General features: G+C 34.7%; 1 protein-coding gene across 1 annotated transcript in view; it reads right to left on the reverse strand.

Moving 5' to 3' along the window:
• Nucleotides 1-19,968, reverse strand: part of RYR3 (ryanodine receptor 3) — a gene marked incomplete at its 3' end in the record, with an annotated part of 190,716 nt that overhangs the window by 155,746 nt on the left and 15,002 nt on the right.

Raw genomic sequence — 19,968 nt, forward strand, 5'->3', positions numbered from 1 at the left:
AAGGACTGGAAGACAGAATCTCTTGAAATTTAATGCATTATATTTCTATAATTGCTAAATATATGTACATATAGGTTGTATTTATGTGTATATACATAGTTGCACACATTTGTATTCAAGAAAGCATCAAAGTATCATGGAGCTTATATCTCCAGGATTTTGAGAAGTGTTCTGTTCCTTTAACAGTGCCAGCTAGTGTCACAAAAAAAAATTAAAAAATAATTAAAATATATATATATTTCTTTATTTACCGCAGCATGTCCTCTGATGCACAAACTTAACTTCAAAAGTCTCATTTAGTTTTGAAACCTTGTACAGCCAAAGATCCAAGTGCCATTTTTCAAGTGACTACTGAAATGAATAAGAAGTTTCTCTTTCATAAGAAAATGTTTCAGACATATTTTGAGAATGAGTGTGGAAAAAGCGAGGTACAACAGCCTGATTGTTTAGTTCTCGTAATTATACCAAACTTTTACAAACTAGTACATAATGCAATGTTCAAGATACTTACAATGTGACAAGCCCTTATTTACCACTTAACATGTGATACTAAACTTGATATAAGCATGTCAAATTAGATTATTTTTAGTGTTCAACTGTGCCGTACTTGTAAGCAGAAATAAAACATACACCTTAATTTCCAATGCTTGCTCACTAATCAAGAGTAAGACCAGTCATAGAATAGCATATAAAACAAATTATTTTTTATGCAGATATTTAAGTGTTCACCAAAATACACCACCTTAGAAATTTTTAAGGGGGTGGAAGATGACAAAACAAGAGCAATATGATATGTCAGTGTCCTATCCAGCTATGCTATACTTGTGTCAATTATTATACTCAAAGCAGATACAGAACAGCCGCCTGAACTAAGAGATCACTTGAACAATTACATTCTAAAAACAGCACTTCTTTTTCCAGTCTATTATGCAACTGAAATATTATGACAGGAGAACAACTACTAACACTTGGAATAAAAGGTTGAAGTGACAAAATAAATTTCACCAAAGGAATTAAGTGAAGTGCCCTTTAAAATAAAAATTCAAAAGTAGTTTTTTCACTTGTGTTGTTCCTCACATGTGGGGAAGTTATGTGGCTTTCTTTTAAGTAACACTTAACTGCCTGCTTACTGCTACTACTAAAATGGATAGCTATTACATTTAAGACTAACCAATCAGCAGTTACTGACAGTATCTCCTTATCTAGCTTCGCACACTAGTGAATGACATTTTAAACTGTACTGTATGGAAATTCATCAATTGTATATATTAAAAATCGAAAAGCTAACATCTGTGGTAAATTAGGAAGTAAGCAGAATTATTTAAGTAATGCTCAAACAATTCATTTTCTTTTCTCTGCTATTTCTCCACCAATTTCTGTAATTCTCAGAAATTCTCAGCTTACAAATTTAGAAGTAAAAAAACATTCATAAGCACCATAAGTTGGAAAAAAACCCATAGTAAATAAAATACTATTACTTCTCTCTCTAAATGAACTTTTCAAAGTTGAATCAGAAGTATATATATTTGGAGAAGTATGTATCAGAAGTATATATTTTTGGAGAAAAATCGGAACAAAGTATAAGATTAAAATAAAAACATTTAAATCATTTTTAATCAGCTGTTTCCTGTATTAACCTTAGAGGATACACATTTCACAGATCTGAAAAGAATAAAATACTAAAATGTGAATTTATAAATACCAAGGATTAGAATAAAATTGAGATTTGCACTTTTCAATGGCAACACTAAATGACTTATGCACAGCTGTAACTGTACTTGTCCTCATCTACTATGCTTAAGTATTCTTCATTCCACACACTGTGCACACACAGTATTTCTACTGAAATTTCAGATTTTTTCCAAGCCCTTTACAAGCCTTGTTGCCCTTCTCTAGACCTGCTCCAGCATCTAAATGCCCTTTCTGTACTGAGGTGCCCAAAACTGAACACAGTACTCGAGGTGGGGTCTCACCAGTGCCAAGTACAGGGGCAGGATGACTTCCCTAATCCTGCTCACCACACCATTCCTGATACAAGTCAGGATGCCACTAGCACTCTTGACCACCTGGGCACACTACTGGCTAATATTCAGCTGACTGCCAAGGTCCCTTTCTTTCAGGCAGCTTTCTAGTCATTCCTCCCCACACTTTACGGTTGCCTGGGGTTGTTGTGACCAAAATACAGGACCTGGCACTTGGCACTATTGAAACTCATACAGTTTATCTTGGCCCAGAGATCCAGTCTATCCAGGTCCCTCTGTAGTGCAGATCAACATTCCCTCCCAACCTGGGAGACTTATTGCAGGTGCACTTCAACAGCAATGCATTAAGAAGCATGCAATCCACATAATTAAAAAAAAAAAAAAAAAGCTTTTTTTTAATAATTGAGCCACAGCTCAGTGATTCATTATAGTATTTAATCTCAGGTTTCAAGCCATCTTTCTCCTCAGATTTTATAATAATGGTAAATTTAAATTGAGAGTATTGCCATGTGGTAATTAGCCAAAACATATAAAACTGATTTTAATTAAATCAATGACTTCACTTGCTGCAAAATGAATCAGTGATCAAGAAGAATTGATGCACTGCAGGCATGACTTTGCTTCTGCTTAGTTCAATCATTTTTCAACTCTAGATTTGAGAATAAATGTACTTTTACAGCTGCTGAAATTGCTTCTTTATTTATGTAGCATATATATCCAATATTTAAGAATTATAATCAGTAAGATAATATGTTTAAGTTTGTATAGAAGCTGTATTCAACAATAAACTTGTGTCACATTAAGAAGCACAAAACCATCAACATCTTAAACACACGCATGCACATCAACATTTTTTTATAAAATGCTCAAATTTTGCTAGAAAATCATTCACTACATTTCATTTGTTACCTACTGATTCAACAACAGATTTACAACCTTACTGTTCTCTATACTCAATAATGAAAATGAACTGATAAAATTGACAGTAAAAACACCTGCAGAAACACAATCAGGTTTGTTGTTAAAACTTGTAAATTCCAGAAAGTAGCTGCTTCCCAAAAGAAGTATGCATATTTTTCTTATATTTTACTCACAGCTGCACATAAACGTTGAAGCACATGAACCACTAACTCAAAGACAAAGCTAGTGTGGAACTGTTCAAAAGTACACTCTCTATAACTAAAAGCAAACAAGCCTCAAAACTCCTGTTTTCTATGGTGAAACAAGCAATCCTACACCAAGTTGATGCCCTTCACAGCCCTGACTACCACGACACTGTTACACTTGCCAAATAAAGATCACTGTTGCAAAAACTGCTCACAATGAAAATGCAGAGCCATCTTCCCTCTTTGATAGAAAATAACCTACTCGTATATATCTTACTGTATCACAAACCGTAGGACAGATGCAAGCAAACATGCTGATTAACATTTGAGCACTAGCTAGAGAATACTTTCTCCACAGGTCTGCATTCATTCCATGTTTTCAGGAATGATCTTGCAGAACACATATAATTCACCAGAAAACTGCCTTCTAAAACTGCTGCATTCTTCTCATCAAATAAGGAATTATAGTCAGAGCTGAAAATGCTCCAACTACTACAGGAGATGGGGTTGGTAAACTCATCAGTGCCCAACGCTTCCTTAGGTTCAATGGTCTCACTGCAAAGTTGTCTCCAAGCACTTGTATTTTCTGCAAAAGTTAGTCCAAAATGCAAAGATAAAGTGCATAGCTATTGTAAAAATAGGTTCAAAATAGGATTTTCTAAAAATCCAATATAGAAAACACAATCTTTGGCCCTTTTAAAAAATAATCTTAGTCTTCTAGCTGAGAGACAAATGACTATTGCTATTTTCAAGCTGGAACTTGAACAAGAGTGCTGCCCCTAGGATAAGAATCTGGATTTTCCTCTCCCAGAGAAAAAATAAAACATGCACACACATACAAAAAGAAAAAAGAAACAAAATAAATGAAAAACAACAAAAAACTCACCTCCAACTCTCCTGAACTTGACTAAATTAGAAGAATCTTAAGCAAGGGAGAGTGAGGCATGGCTGAAATTACAATAGAGGAATGCATAAACGCTTGCTGGAGTGTAACATTCGGTAGAGGTTAGCAACTTAGTTTTGCTAAGATCTAGACTGCATTGCGCCTGGTAGGGGCGAGGACTTCAAGGTGGCAAGAATTTCTTATGCTGCTTATGATTTCTATGCAATAACCCAGGATTCATAGAATGGACTGGGTGGAAAAGGACCATAATGATCATCTAGTTTCAACCCCCTTGCCACAGGCAGGGCCATCAACCATCAGATCAGGCTGCCCAGAGCCACATCCAACCTGCCTTGAACGCCTCCTGGGATGGGGCATCCACAACCTCCTTGGGCAACCTGTTCCAGGCATCACCACCCTTTGCCTGAAAAACTTCCTCCTAAATTCAAGGTGGATGAACACATCATTTTCAGGACAGAAAATTTTCAGCCCCAAGTATGGCTTCTGAACATCAAGTGGCTAGCCCCTCCATCAGACCTCTGCCTGTCCAGTCTCCCCCTGCTTCTATATAGAATTCAAGCTCACAACCTTCTCAGCTCAGCTTTAGAAAAACTGAATTCCTGTGTTTGTTTTGAGGGCAGTTCCTACTAGTTCCATTTAATAGTAGTAAGTTCCTGCATCACAACAGTTGATGAAAATTATCTTCATGTCACACACAGCCTGTCTTTTGCAGGCAGAAAAGTCTTAGCCTAGACAGTTGTTCCTCATCTAATCACACATCTGACCTTTCCTTGAATCTTTTCCCATTCTAATATTTTGTTTTTTTTAAAAAAAACATAGTAACCAAATTTCATATGCAACTATTTGGACTAAATAATAAAAAGAGCAGCTAAGAAAGACAGGACTGTTTGCTCAAGAGAAGCCAGCTTTGTAAGTAAGGAATATGTTGTAAGTACAACAGTCACAATTAAAAGAAAAATAATCAGTAAATATGAATGTGAGCACAGTCAAACAGTAGAGCAGGTTGTACAGACTGGTTATAGAGTACCCTGCTTAAAATGTAACTGGACAGTGAGTAACCTGCTCTAGTGTCCTGTTCAACCTCAGTGATTCTGTGGTTTAATGAAATAAAAGAATATTAAATTAGGGGTATGATAAGAAGTTTATAAACATATAAAAAGCTATGCCAAGATCATAGAGAATACTATGTTTCTCACGCGCAAGATAGAATTACCAGTATAAAAGACTGTAGCAAGATACAGGCTGGTTATTAGAAAAGCTTGAGGATATCAGAGTGCTAAAACTGACCCTGTGTAGGGAGTGGAGTTTGTTTAAAAAACGTTATATCAACATCTGTGGATGTACTGTCACCTGGGTATGGTCTGACTTTTCTTTGATAAGGGAATATATGCCCTATAAGGTCTCTTAAAGCGTAGCTTTTCTAACATCCCATAATCTTTATGTAAGCTTTCTTGTCTACTGTATGCTCAAACATGCTTTAGATAGTTGTTAGAGTCCACAGCTTAGGTCAGTATCTGGGTTGACACTGACTTAAGGAAGTTTTTGCTCAGCAATTTTCACATTCACTAGGTTAAAATGACATTTTACTTCTGAACAGTTTTCATACGACATTAAGAAGTTGGGGGGGAAAAAAAAGGTGCGTCCAACTCTGTTTTCATGTATACACGTATATGTATACGTATATACACATTACATATATACATATTACATATGCACATATATATATATAAGCACAAAGAGAGACAAAAGCATTTGACATGAAATGTAGCAAAGAGAAACATGAAGAAATATTTTTCACTTAAAAGTCTTCAAGGTTAAATCTTTAATAGTTCCATAATTTTCCTTCTATTGGAAAATTATTAAGAGCTTCAAGTTTTAATAAGAACAGTCAGATTTTGACAGACAGCATCTAAGAAATAGTTATGATTCTTAGATTAATCTCATATCTATTGATGTACATTTATAATTGCCTGTTCTTATAAAACATTGTCTGAATGTTTGCATGCTACTGACTTAAGAGGAATGCCATAAACTGAAATGTACTTCTGCTGAGCACTTGGATTGTTCTTAAATGGTTTAGAGAACTGGTAAGACTTCATCCTGTTTAATTGGTTAAACAGGTTCACACTGCAGCATTATAAAATGCATTACAGTGGAAAATTTTCCACATGCCACAGACTAATTTTATAATCTTTCATGGTTATTACATTCTAATGGTCTTTATCAGAGTTCGATTCACAGTTTCAAAATTAAGGATACAATAATGTTTTTTTTTTTCAGCTTTGCTGCTGGTGTTAGCATTAGCCAAAACTTTGCTTCCTCAAAAGTGGAAGAAGTGTGCTTCATAGTAGTAGAATTCTCAAACATTTTCCACATTGTCAATCACTTTGTTGTCTCACATCATATCAGCAAAACAGATACTTTCTTTTTCCAGAACTTTCAATTCTGTTTACAAGTTAGAGCAGTTACATTTTGCCAAACTGCTAGAAGGATACTTTTTTGGCAGTATTCACTTATAGTATTGAAAATCTTTTTCCCAGTGACTGATCATTTACTTACTATTTCTACTATTACTATTAGTAAACTAATATTAGAAATATTGTTTACTAATATATATACTCAAGCACTCAAGCAAAGTTTATGAAACAAAAAAGGTTCATGTGATGTTTTTCATTCTTGCAATGTTTATACAGCTATGCTGCAATATAATTGAGATTTCTTTAGGATCTCCAAGATGTGCATGCCACACAAATATTTTGGTCCCAAAATAGAGACATTACGGCCAAGCTGTTGAATTAGGAGGAGGTCACGTAAATGTATTATAAGCTTTTCTTTGCTTTTAACATCTATATACAATCTGTCTGGCAAACGCTATGTGGTAAGTAACACAGTGTTTGCCAGTCACATAACAAAGGGGTACCTAGGCACAACTGTCATGTTGCAAGCCATCACAAAACAGAAAGCAAATTATGAAAATCAGCCTCCAGGACAAACCTTAAACCAGTGGTAGTAGCAGGCAGCTGGTTTCTCAGCACACTTCCAGTATTTGCAACCAGTTGCTTTTAAACTTCTTTTTAAAAACTTAAAAGCCTTTCTTCCCTCAGTAAGTACACAAATTTCCCTTTGTAAATGCAGTCAGTTCACTACATATGGATCTTTATGATGACAGCAATTATTTGATGGAAATTCATGAAACGCCATCTGACAGTTCTCAGGAGACTTTAAAAATAGAACAGGGGTTTCCGTTGTCAGTCTACTCCCTCAGCAGTGGCTGGATCAAAGCCTGATCTCAACTTTGGAACATACTTACATATCTTATATCAGGTCATCAGCAAAGCAAAATAAGCAAGTCATCAGACAGCAATAAAAGTAGAATGTATACCTTTACACTCCTGTTAATATTTCTGAATGAAATGCTTTAGAAAATAGAATGCGAGAGCCATTGCCTAAGAAAAAAAAAAGGACTATTTGGATATCTTCTGGAATAATTTCACTATAATTCCTTTACATTTTGTTAAGTATACCATTTTCTGCAAATTTGCAAGCATCCAGCAGGTACCATTGATAGGCAAGATCAACAAGGTTGATGCACATATATATGAAATAACTTGAGTTTCTACTGTGGTGCATTATCTGTTTCCTACACCTTTTTTTTTTTTTCCCCTTTAATTTTTTTTTCTGTAAAACCCCTCCTCTTCAGTAGTTCTAATATACAAAGAGTCTTACAAAGTATTTCACTATTAACCATTTTGCTTCTTTTTTCAGTATTTCAAAAAGGTTGTCAATGAGGTATTTACAATTTGATGTCTTCCTTTTATTTGTACTACTACATTTTTTTCAGTTCTTTGTGGAAAAACATGGGACAGTGTCAATAAATCACACTGAGTAGCAACACTGTAAATAACATCCAAAATATTTATGCATTTTCTGTCCTAAGTGATAAGTGCAAGATATTAAGAATTACCTCTTCAATTTTATACTGCAAGGAAGGCAGCTAAAACAGTCATACAAGTTATACCAGTGACTTTATGCAAATCCATGGCAAAATGAAGTATATCCTCTCCTATTAGGCTAAATCTTGCCCTGCTTTAAAAAATGAAATGACTTTAAGTACATGTTAATTCTTAAAAGGGCAAATTGACTAAAAAACCTGTATGCTCAGTGATGATCAATGAAGTGTTATCAGAAAAGAAGTGTGTATCCTGCTTTAGTACATCAGTGTTACTTAATCATAGTCTTGGGATTCGGATATTTTGCACCTCTGAGAGTCATGACCTTTGATGTAACATTATACAAGCAAATTAAGAAATAATAAGATGTATTAGCTCCTTTGAACGGAGCATTCTTTTGGAGAAAAAATGTGAATACAAGAAATGTAGTCATGCAATAATATTTTGTTTGCTTTTCCCATTTCTTTTACATCCATTACAATAAATTTACTTCTTTTTCAGCAATTAGCTGGCAACCAGAATTAGAATGTAGATGAGGAAAATTTTGATATAATAAATTCAATCTTCAGGGCTTCATTTATACATTTTTTCTGTGTAACAGATGCTCAGAAACATTAATGGAATAGCCACTGTCTTGTATCAATTACATATGAACCAATTTAAAAAAACTTGGCACCTGAAACTAAGAAGGAATCCAAATAGAAGCTATCAGCCTTTTGGAATCTTAATGCATGACCACTACTGGATTAGTAAAGATACCAATAGCAACAAACATTTAGGTCATATCTATTTCAAATGAGAATGGGCATGCACAGCACTTGGCATATTCTTTAAATGGCATGTTCTGTATGCGCGATCACTTATCTTTAAGATATTAATCATAAATATCTCAGATGCTTATTGAACATCACAGTTTGTGAAGAAATGTAAGAAGTAAAATACCTGATATTTTCAGTGACTACTATAAGCAAAAACTTCACTATATTCAGTAATCCTCTACATTTGCTATAGTTTAAAAGAGAAAAAGCATCAGATGCAGGTAACATTCTAGAAGAAATCCTTCAAACAGGATTTGAAGAACAGACATTTTTACCAGCCTTTTTATAAAATATCTGAAAAAGGAAAGAATATCATTGAAAAGATGGCACAGAAATAAAATGTGAATATTCAAGTGCATTTACCTGCTATCCATCACATTCCAAGTATTCACAAATATTTCTCAAGACAGACTATACGAAGCAGCATAATCAGAATTGAGAAAAGTTCTAGCTGGGACAGAGCACAAAAAAAGTATATACCAATCATATCGTCATTGTAGATATCCTCATTAAAATAAAAACAGTGACAAACATCTGCATGGCTGCCTCCCTTGGATAACAATTTTCTAGATGTCTTGCTGTTATCATTACTCCAATAACCAGAAATCTGTAACCAATAGCAGCATTTATAAAAAAAATGACAGCTAAGTCAGCACTCTTCAACAAAATCATTAGATTAGAAACACATTTTTACATTTTAGCCACAGACATTTTATGTCAACCATGCTATTGTTATAATGGACCTATAACTGAGAGTGACTGTAACTAATGTGAATAGAATGACATTTCATAAAATTAAGAAAACATTTCTCACTGTCTATCTAATTGATGTTACAAAGCACAATGAACTTTTTTTTCTCTCATTAATTAGATGGTTGATCTGACAAAGAGAAGTGCACTTAATTTTGTAATTGGCTTGATTTCTAAAGAAATCTCAGTATGACTGTATTTTTCACTGTTTCTATGCCAGATAATAAATTATCAGTGTTCACAAGTGTAAATCTCTTCACAAGGTTCACTTAAAAAAAATCAGTCATTACATCTGTTAGCGAATAAGAGAGGTAAAACTTAAGTTTGGATTTTGTAGATTTTTATCATATGATCACATGAAATGATGTTGAGATTGGACATGAAATGCAGAGACTGCCTAATCCTATCTAATGCTCAAAGCAAAATCAAGAAGAGATGGTGTACGAGAACTGCTGAATCATGGCCTGAACCTCTGATTGATCACCTGAGGCAAGCAATGAGTCAGCCATGGGAGCACAGGTGATGACAATTCACCTGTGCTGCCAGAAGGGGTGGAGCCTGGCTCCACCTCTCCTAGACCCATTTAAGAGCTGACTACCAGTGGGAAAGAATCTCTTCTGGAGATCCCTTCTCTGGAGTTTTGCAGCGAGCCCAGGACGTGGGTGAGCTTTCTATCTATTCTCTTTTTGTTATTATAATCTGCTTTGCCAAACTCTCTTGTTTATTTCATAATTATAACATCTTTATATTCATTGACTATACAGATGGATACTCAAGGACGTCAGCAGTCAGGTTTTGAACAGGTTTTTGAGACTGAGGAACAAAGCACCCAGAAACAAGACTTTAAGTCCTTTTTTCAAGTGATTTGGTGACATAAAGCACAGGGCCCATTGTTTCTTCAGATTTCCTTTTGCTGTGGATACTCATCTGAAGAAACTTCTCCCGTCACCCTTTCAGCCCCTCAACAGATCCATCTCCAGACAGGCTTTGGCTACACTAACTACATCCCTGCATGGTCAGACAGTGTCTCTAAACCCACCCTGGTCACCTGTTCCTGCTTTTACCTCCCATATACTTCTATTTTTTCTTCTTGTTGAAGTTTTGTCAGGAGCTTGTTCCTGATCCAGGCAGGTCTTCTGTCATTTTTGCTTAATTTTTTTGCACATTGGAAATGGTTTGATCCTAATCACGGAAGATACACTCCTCTAAAAATCAACCAGTTTTCCTGTATAATTCTTCCAAGAGGTACCTGCACAGAGACAATCCCAGGATTGTGATCCTGCTTTTGTCTCATTCCCTTCTCTCAGAATCCTCAGTTCCACTATCTCATGGTAACAGCAATCAAAGCTATCGCCAGCTTTCAAGCTCCTGACTAGTAATTCCTCACAGGAAGGTATCAGGTTCAGCAGAGCACCTCTTGCCATTAACTCGTCTATTATCCATGTAAACAGTATTCTTCAGAAACCTCCTGAATTGCTTGTGCCTTACTGTGTTGCGATCCCGGCAGTAGTAGGTAGTTAAGGTCTTCAGGAAAAGTCAGGGCCTGCAATCTAAAGGTTTCATCTTGTGAGTCCTCTGAACTACCTCTCCTCTTCCTAATCAGGCAGTCTGTAAGACACACCACTACATTACCACACACCTCGGTTGGTCCATTAATCCTAACCCATAAATAGAACTCACCCCTGTTCAAAAGCACAGCACCATGCATTCCCACTGCTCTCTTTCATAACAGGCTGTTTCCCCTCTTTTCCTCCTTGCTTCTCCTTCCTAGAAAGCCCATATGCATTAATTGCCATATCCCAGTCAAGTGAGACTGGATACGTTATCTGCATGCATTTTCCACTTGATTAGGCCTTAAGAGTAAACGTACTACTTACACCAAAAAATTTGACATGACATTGAAAGACATGGCATATCAGTCAATCGGATCTGGATTTACTAAGCATACAGTCTCTTAACAAAAAGTGGTATAGAATTCTACTAAGATATTTATTTAGGACAAGTTTTATCGGGTCTAAGTTATGCCAGAAATTACTTTCAGGGAAAGCAAAAACATTAGTCCATGCAAGTTAAACTTCTTTAGCTTTTCAATGCAGGAACACTGGTTAACATTTTGGTTAATAGATTATGTCTAAATCAAGACTCAAATGACTGTTTCTCAAGGGAAAAAGTAAACAGACCTGGATGACTTTTCCAAATATCTAGAGTTGTTGCTGATATCCAAGAAAGATTTGTCGTCAAGTAAAGCTCCCTAACCAGGAATTGCATACGGTCTTGAAGCCATGATACACACTTAAGATTTAGACCACATTCCCTGCAGCAAAATATATTCCTGTCTATATTACTCTGCAACATCTTTCTAATTTCTTAGATCTGAGGCTTCTCTGAATTTACTGCACATCCTCCATATTATTTCTGTCCAGCTTCTCAGCAATTATGAACAGTTTTAGAATAGGTTGCATCTTATCTAGGAGTAAGATCGAAACATCAATATTAGTTCTTGTTTTAAGAACTAAAGAAAAAAGATTCAGTGCAACTTGTGAAAGAAAATGGGTTAAAGGAGACTCCGTATTATGCTGAACACCAGTTAGAACAATTGCAGTCCTTGAAAAAGGCTTCATACAGTAGGAAAAGCTACAGGATTTACAGCATACAGCATATGATCCACATACTTCACCCAGCAAATTTCTTATCCATGGAGCGGAACATCCATTAAATCCATGTCTCTAGAGACAAGAATGTCATATGGACAAAATCAATTGCTTTGCACAAGTTCATGTAGATGACCTCAGTTGCACTTCCCTTATCCATATATAGATAGATAGATATACTTAAATATCTAAATAAATATGTAAACTTATATAAATATTTAATCTTTATATTTATATTCATAGATATATGAAAAGCACACGCAAATATTTACGCACATATAGACAGATAAAATTATTCTCTTAAAACCTGAGATTTCAAGTAATAATTAAATAGAAAGAAAAATAAAGGGATGAGGGAAGATCAAACGGGTTAAACACAGAAATATAGACAAGTTCTTCCTGTCCATTTTGTACCTGTTTATCTTGTTTATTTATCTACTTCATTTACTTTTTGACTGATTGCAAATCTAAGCATTGACAAAGTTTTTTTTTTTCTGTTCTCAGTGAGGCCTTGGTTGTTGCACCACTTAGAAATATTCTTTTCACAAGTTACTACCTAAAAGGTAGTCTCTCAGCTGCATGTTATTTCCAAGTTACTGATGCACCACACTAATAGAAACTTTCCATTCCACCAAGTTCAATGGTTCAGGAAAGGAACAATCTCTCTCCTTTTTTGTCTTGTTCAGTCCACTCCTAACTCAATCACTCTTAAGACAGCTGTAAACAAGTAGTGTCTATCATACACAATTTTTAGGAAATAACTATGTTCTGAAAAAACCAGGTAGCACTGTCATTTGTGCTACCAGTCCTGTTTGAGATTATCATCAGGAAACCTAGCGAAGAAACGCACAGCAGAACACTTACTATAACTTTACTCAGATAAAAAAGTTCAAAAAATTCAGTATGAAATCAAGTGTCTGAAACTAGACAATGTATGAGGAAAAGTTTTAGTACAGTTGAGTCCAGACAAGCTCAAATGCTTGGAAATAAACAAGCACTAAAATGGCTAGTAAGGTTATTGGTGAGCAATCTATCCTTTATGACTCATGTTTGCAACACTGAGATGTTACTAAATCTAGGATGATAAAGATATGAAAATGACAGCCTCTACAGCTGCTGTGTTTTTATATACCCTCGCACACAGTATTTTACTATGTGTATTTTCCTGATTTTCTATTTTTATGCTTTCTATTTCATGCAAAGACTAGTATGCTTAAAAATACCAGACATAGAGCTACTCAGTGAGAGTAACAAGAGGATAAAAATTAGAGCACACAAAAAAATCACCTGTTTTGATAAGTTACATGGAAAGAACACTGCAGCAATTTCCTAACACAAACAAGCTCAAAATAGATGACAAATGATGAAAATCATCGCAAAACAGCAGCATGGAGAAAATCTTTTCAAATTAATGCACCTAGCATCACCTTTGCCCTGATGAAGTTGTACTTACTTTTCACACCTTGGCCTGGATTGATGAATTTCCTTGCTCTGCTGAATTTTTTTTTTTTTTTTTTTTTAAATCTTCATATTACATCACCATCTCATTTTAACTTCTCAGAACTAAACAAACCAGGAGGTTGAAGATGAGTAAAAAAAGGCATCAGACAATATAGCTGCAAGATTCATTGTAATTCCTGTATAAACACAATTGTTCAGTAATCAGTAGAATGAATTGAGTGTAGCTTTAAAAAAAAAAAAAAAATCTTTTCTACACGTCTCCTTCTGTTAAGTCTTCCAACCATGGAATTTCCTGTCAATTCCTGCTAAACGTTAACAGTATTTTCAAGAACACTCTGCTTATTCCTATTCAACAAAACTACTAATGTATTATTCTAATGTTACTTACAATACAAAGTGCATTACAGAGTGCTTACAGTATAGTCAACAACAAGCAGAAATTACTTGCAAGTGGTAATAGTCCTGCCCCTCTTGGCAGCCAAAACGTAACCATGTAACCATGATTCATAAATGGCTGGATATTTAATGTGTTAATAAATAAAAATAAAATAAAAATCCACAGATACCAAAATTATCTGCCTATTCTGCCTAGAGTTACAGAAGATATTACAATGATATTAGCAATGCAGAAATTACCTGATGTAATGCCAGCAAGCTGCATTACCCTTACATTATTCTTCCTTCTCAACAGTTAGTAAATAATGAACACTGTCTTCCAGAATGTTTTTGAACATCCACCAAAAGCTATTCTAAATCCACAATAAAAAGGCAAAATGCAACCTTGTTAAAATGTTGTCTTCACATATATACAGCCAGTCTTTACTAGCACGTATACATATGTTTTTGGGCGCTTGAAGATCTCTTCATCATTTTTTTTTGTCTCTTCAGAAAAAAAGAAAATATTTATGCAGAAATATGGGACAGAAGGATAGATAGAAAAAAAAAAAAAGAAAAAACCTTCCAGCTTTATTTGATTATTTAATAAATAAGTGAATAACATGTAAGAGACATGTTCTTCACATAGGAATGCACCAGGAAAACCACAATTATGCTTACAGCTGTTTAGCACTCTTCCTACCTTCTCTTCTGTCAAGTACTTTAAGCACAGAATGCTTAAACATGTTGGGATTAAGCACACAGTTACAAGCAGCCTTCTTCACTTTTCAGTTATCTGTTAAAGGCTATTCATGCTCTCAATCCATACTTTTCAGATGGGAAAAAGCAAAAACTGAAAGTTCAGATCACCGTAGTAGGGAACGCATTGTCTTTACAGACCTTAAGCAAGATAAGATTTGGGAGTGTGATTGTTCTGATAAAACCCTAAGGACAAGCCTAGGTTAGTTGCTTGGAATAGTATTTCTTTCACAGGCACAAGAAGACAAGTAACAGTTGAATTATAAACACAGCAGACAAATGTACAAAAAGTATATAGGACCAATAATTAAAATAATGAATACTCAAGTTAGAAACAAGACACTTCTAATATTAAGCGAATGAAATACATTAACCTTTTCATACTTTCACTCATGGAAAAGACTAAAGATTACAAACATATTAGCTGTCCTTCATGATTACTTCTCTGTAGTTTTATGAGACCTTAAAAAAAAGTATTTATCTCAAGCAGTATCTGATTAAAAAAAAAGTCTCCACTTTGAAAACTAACAATACTAGAATTGTTGTTCTGAATTTTTTCATAGTACATTGTTTTGCATATATTTATAACATTTTCATAATCAGTCACATGTTTCCCCCTACTCTCCCCATTCTCTTACACTTTAAAAATTACCACTCATATCCGAAAATATAAATTCTCTTAAAGTGTTCTTCTGGAAGTTTCATGCTAAGTAAAGTAAAAGAAGTTACTTTGTTTTTCATCTATTAGGGTGTAAAACTGCTTGCAAATATCATGTCAATTTATTATTGTAAAATCTATATTCTCTTGTATTTTTTTCTGAATGTGAGACTTCTACTTAGAATGAATTTCATAATGTAATCTTCCACCTTCAAAATCTGTTATACTATGGATTATTTTTGCCACAGCACTGTTCCTTTTCTAAAGGTTAGAATTTCAACATCACTTCATGGAAGAATATTTCCATACTCATCACAATACGTTACTGATGTCCTGAACTTCAAAAGCGGCAATAGTACTGTTCCTGCACATTATGAGGCTGCACTTGAGTCATCATCTTAACATTCCTTTGTCCTTACAATGTTTTCTTCTGCTTGCTCAGGAGGAAAACATTAAGAATTATTCTGAATTAATGACATCCTATATCAGAGGGTCAATTATATTTATACTTGACAAAACCTTGCTTAGAGGAAGAGGTACAAAGGAAAAGCATACAGCTAAAAAGGGACAGAAATAGATCTAATCATTAGATAAGAGGGAGCGTTTCCTCTATGGTCACAGGATTCCGTAAGAGTTAAACTGGATATGGTTGCCATGGAGCTAAGACTCCCATAGAAAAAAAAATTACAGCATTTTGAAACATTTGTTGGAAGCACACAGGCAGCTAAATAAATGACAGTGCACCACTTTCAGACTCTATTAGGTCACTTAAATTCTACCTGCAAGTGGAAAATTGAGGGTACAGTTTTTAGGCTTTATCACTTATTTCTCTGAAAGGGCGGTTCAGTACTGCAAGAGTTTCCACAGGGTAGTATTCAATGCACCAGCCCTGTTGGAGCTCAAGAAATGCTTGGACAAGAAATATGGTTTGGTTTTTGGGTGATCCAGGATTTGAACCTGGTAATCCTCCTGGGTCCCCTCAAATTAAGGTTATTCTATGATTATATTTCAACCAAAGACTTTTTGATTTTTGTCTGAGAACTGTAAGGAAGTTTCATGTGCAAGACTACATCATTCTAATTGAATCTTTTTTCTATTAGAAGTAATAAGTAAACTGTAGGATATGGTTTAAAATGCACGTAAATGAAAAAAAGATAAATTTGTATTTAGTCTTTCAAATTCTTTGGAACTGCATTTCTGCTATTGAATTTGATCACATAAATGGCATCCCATGCCTAAAAGTCTTTTAATGTAAAAATTACCCTTCAGTAGCTGGGCAAGACAGTCTAATGAAATCTCTTTGTTTTCTGTCTCAGATGTGGTTAATAATGCTCCAGGAAAAGTGTTTTCTGACAGATTTACTCATAAGGTTAAACTTTTAGTACATCTTCTTTTTTTTGTTTTTAATACTAAAGGCATGGTGATAAGACATAGTTTCATTTTCTGGGAAATTTTTAGTCTAAGCTAGTCTACAGTCCACAGAAATAAATTACCATGTGGTCAGGGAAAAGAACCATACAGCAGTTAAGCTGTGATTCTACCCTCATGGCACCTGACTGTCTTTTCTAGCTTCATCACAAGTTTTCATCATGTGCATGAGTCATTTAACTTTAGGACTACCCTGGATCTCCACTAGATGTGGGTAAAAATATCTCACTATCTCATGTTACAAGTTTAAGCATATTAAAAGTATGACATCCATGTAAATCAGAGACTTGCTGACTTTTGCTTTTAACACTGCATTGTTCATAAACAATTACTGATTGTAAATGCCCTTTTTGTTACTTAAGGATGATTCTGCAAGTGACAGACATCTGGCTAACGTTGAAGCTTTGATTTGGAAGGTTTGGGATTACAGACAAGCTACAGCAGTATTTCAAATTCCACCTTCTGACTTGATAGTAAAAACTTTTTTGCTTGTTGATTTTGTTTCAGACAGTATGCCTCTCACACAGTCTTACACCATGTGCACTATAGAGCTGTTAGAGAAAGCACTGTTAAAACCAAGTCAGTAGTAACAGATAGTCATGTTAATAGACTGTTATTCTCCAGTTTATTTACCTCTCATGTTACTCATCACTTATCTATTACCAAAAAAAAAAACAAGAAGGCATACAACAAGATTCTATAATGAAAAACATGAGATTTTAGAATTATTTATATTTCATATTGAAATACATTCTAGAATGATGGAACAGTTCATTGGTTCCAGAGAATAATTTGCTAGAGACACAGCTGTCGTTTTTCTCTCAAGTAAAAGGCCTTAAAGCTTTATGTTCAGGAACAGAAATCAGAGAAGTATCAAAAGAGAAACAGATTTCCTCAAAATAAAGAGAAATTTCAACCATTATAAACTCTTTACCTGCTGTTATCAGATTTACATGAGCAATGTCTCTGAAAAGGATAAAATGAAAATAGAGGCAACAGAGCATAACTTTATCTCAAGGAATACATGAAGGTCTGTAGAAGTTCTATTCACATGTGTAAAATAAATTAGTTTATAACTGTGGTGAAAAGTATCGATACATCTCAAGAATGTCATTTCAAGCACTTCAAGCAAATCATCAATTTTTTTTTTATCCATAGATTTAATCTTCCCTATGATGCTATAAAAGATAAAATATATTCCTGGAATCATTTCCTTCTGAAAAAAATGAAAATTTAACTTCTTTCAGAATTAAATGCAAACAGAAATTCAGCCATCAAAAGAAGGAAAATCAAAAGCAATGCAAAGTTTCTCCCTAGTCAGCTCAACATGTAGACTGGGAACTACTTGAGTACTTGACATTTCACTACTTTCTCTATACTGCTAGAAAGAGTACACCACACTGGCTCAAAACACAATATTTAACTCTATAGCACATCTTCAGAAAATGTAACGGCCTCTTCTATATTAGTACCTTACCAGAAAATACCTCAGCCTAACATAAGGTACATAACAGGCCAGAACTGTTCCCAGCAGACAAGGTAAGGTCATGCTGAGGCACTATTTCAGCTGTATGTACCATACGTACATAAGCTGTGCTCTTCCACTTCATTTCAAGGCTAGAGAAATGACTATGGCTTTATGGTTTACTAATATAGTCACAGGCTTTCCAGCCTTTAGAAAAGGGCTAACGACGTAGATGGTATCTTTTAAGGTAGGTCACTATGTTCAATTTATATAATTTAGAACATGAGTAGTCAAGCAGAGAGGAGAATTGAGCCAAGACAAAGGGAGAATTGTGTGATCTTGGACACTGGAATAATAAGAAAGGATTTAAATTGAACAATAAAAATAATTCCATGCTGACAAAAAAATGACTGAAATACATCTATAAGATCTCAGTATAGAAGGTGAGAAAATCGTGGCCAAGGAAAGAGTTTTATGTCAGCGTCCAGAAACTCCATAGAATCAGATGAAGTTCTTATCTATGTTTATACAAAATAACTCTCCTTTAAAGTCCTCCTTATTCTTCTTTATCTTCTATAAAGGCAAGATAATGTTGTGAGGGAATAAAAGATCCAGTCACTTGTAAGTAATCTAAACAAAGTCAGATTGTTTATTCCAGCAAAGTCATACCTGAGAGGGAGTAGAATTATTCCTTACAAATACACTGATGGGTCACAGTGTTGGTATACATGAAAAAAATGTAATACATAAATACATTTAAGCTGAAAAGCTGAAGTAAGTTTCAAATTGCTAGACAAAAGGATGTTAGATCTTAGCAAGGAAAAAGATATAACTAGCTTTAAAATTCTTTCATTCGAAACTTCAATTAAAAATGGATTCAATGGCTCCAATATTCCTTCCAGTATACTATACTCCTATGATAAGAAATAAGCAAATATTCCCACATTAAATAAAAGCAACTGCTTTGGGACTAACCCAAGCAAAGATAATTCAGGCGGATGCTCTGTGATTAAAAAAACAAAAAAACTCCACAAAAATAAACAAAAAAAAAAATCAAGTGCTAACAAATCATACAGAAAAAGATTGACTCAGTGACTATAACTATGCAAAGTACCATATCTGTTTGTTACATCTCTTTCTCTTCTATATTCAGGAAGATTTACTCCTCCTCAGACATCTCAAAATCTCCTTTTCCTTCCATGTTCACCTGCAGCCTGTCCAGTTACTGATCAAGAAAAGTTCTTTGTATCACAGAATGTATTGTATTCCTCTTTTTGTATAGCACCAAGCAAATCCTAGTCCTTGTCTGGATGCACGAGTGTTATACAGTTTTAAATCAAAACCCTCAAATACCAAAACACTGCTTGTGAAGATATTCAACATATGCAGTCACAGGCACCAGACAAAATTTTCCTTGCATACAGTAATAGCTTGATGAAGAGTTGTGAACATTCTCAGAGTCTTTCTTCAGAGCATATTAATTATGCTAAGTTCAGTTTTTCTGTTGTAGTTCACTTGAAATAAATCTCTCCAGTTTGGCCAAGTAATTTCATTGGTCTGAAATTACCACTGCTTACCATACCATAAGGATGGCTGTACTACTTATTTAATATTGAATCATAATTTTTCAAACAAAACTGTCTATAAATGTAGAAATAAAA

This window comes from Meleagris gallopavo, chromosome 5 (assembly GCF_905368555.1).
Source record: "Meleagris gallopavo chromosome 5, MGAL_WU_HG_1.1, whole genome shotgun sequence".
Taxonomy (NCBI): domain Eukaryota; kingdom Metazoa; phylum Chordata; class Aves; order Galliformes; family Phasianidae; genus Meleagris; species Meleagris gallopavo.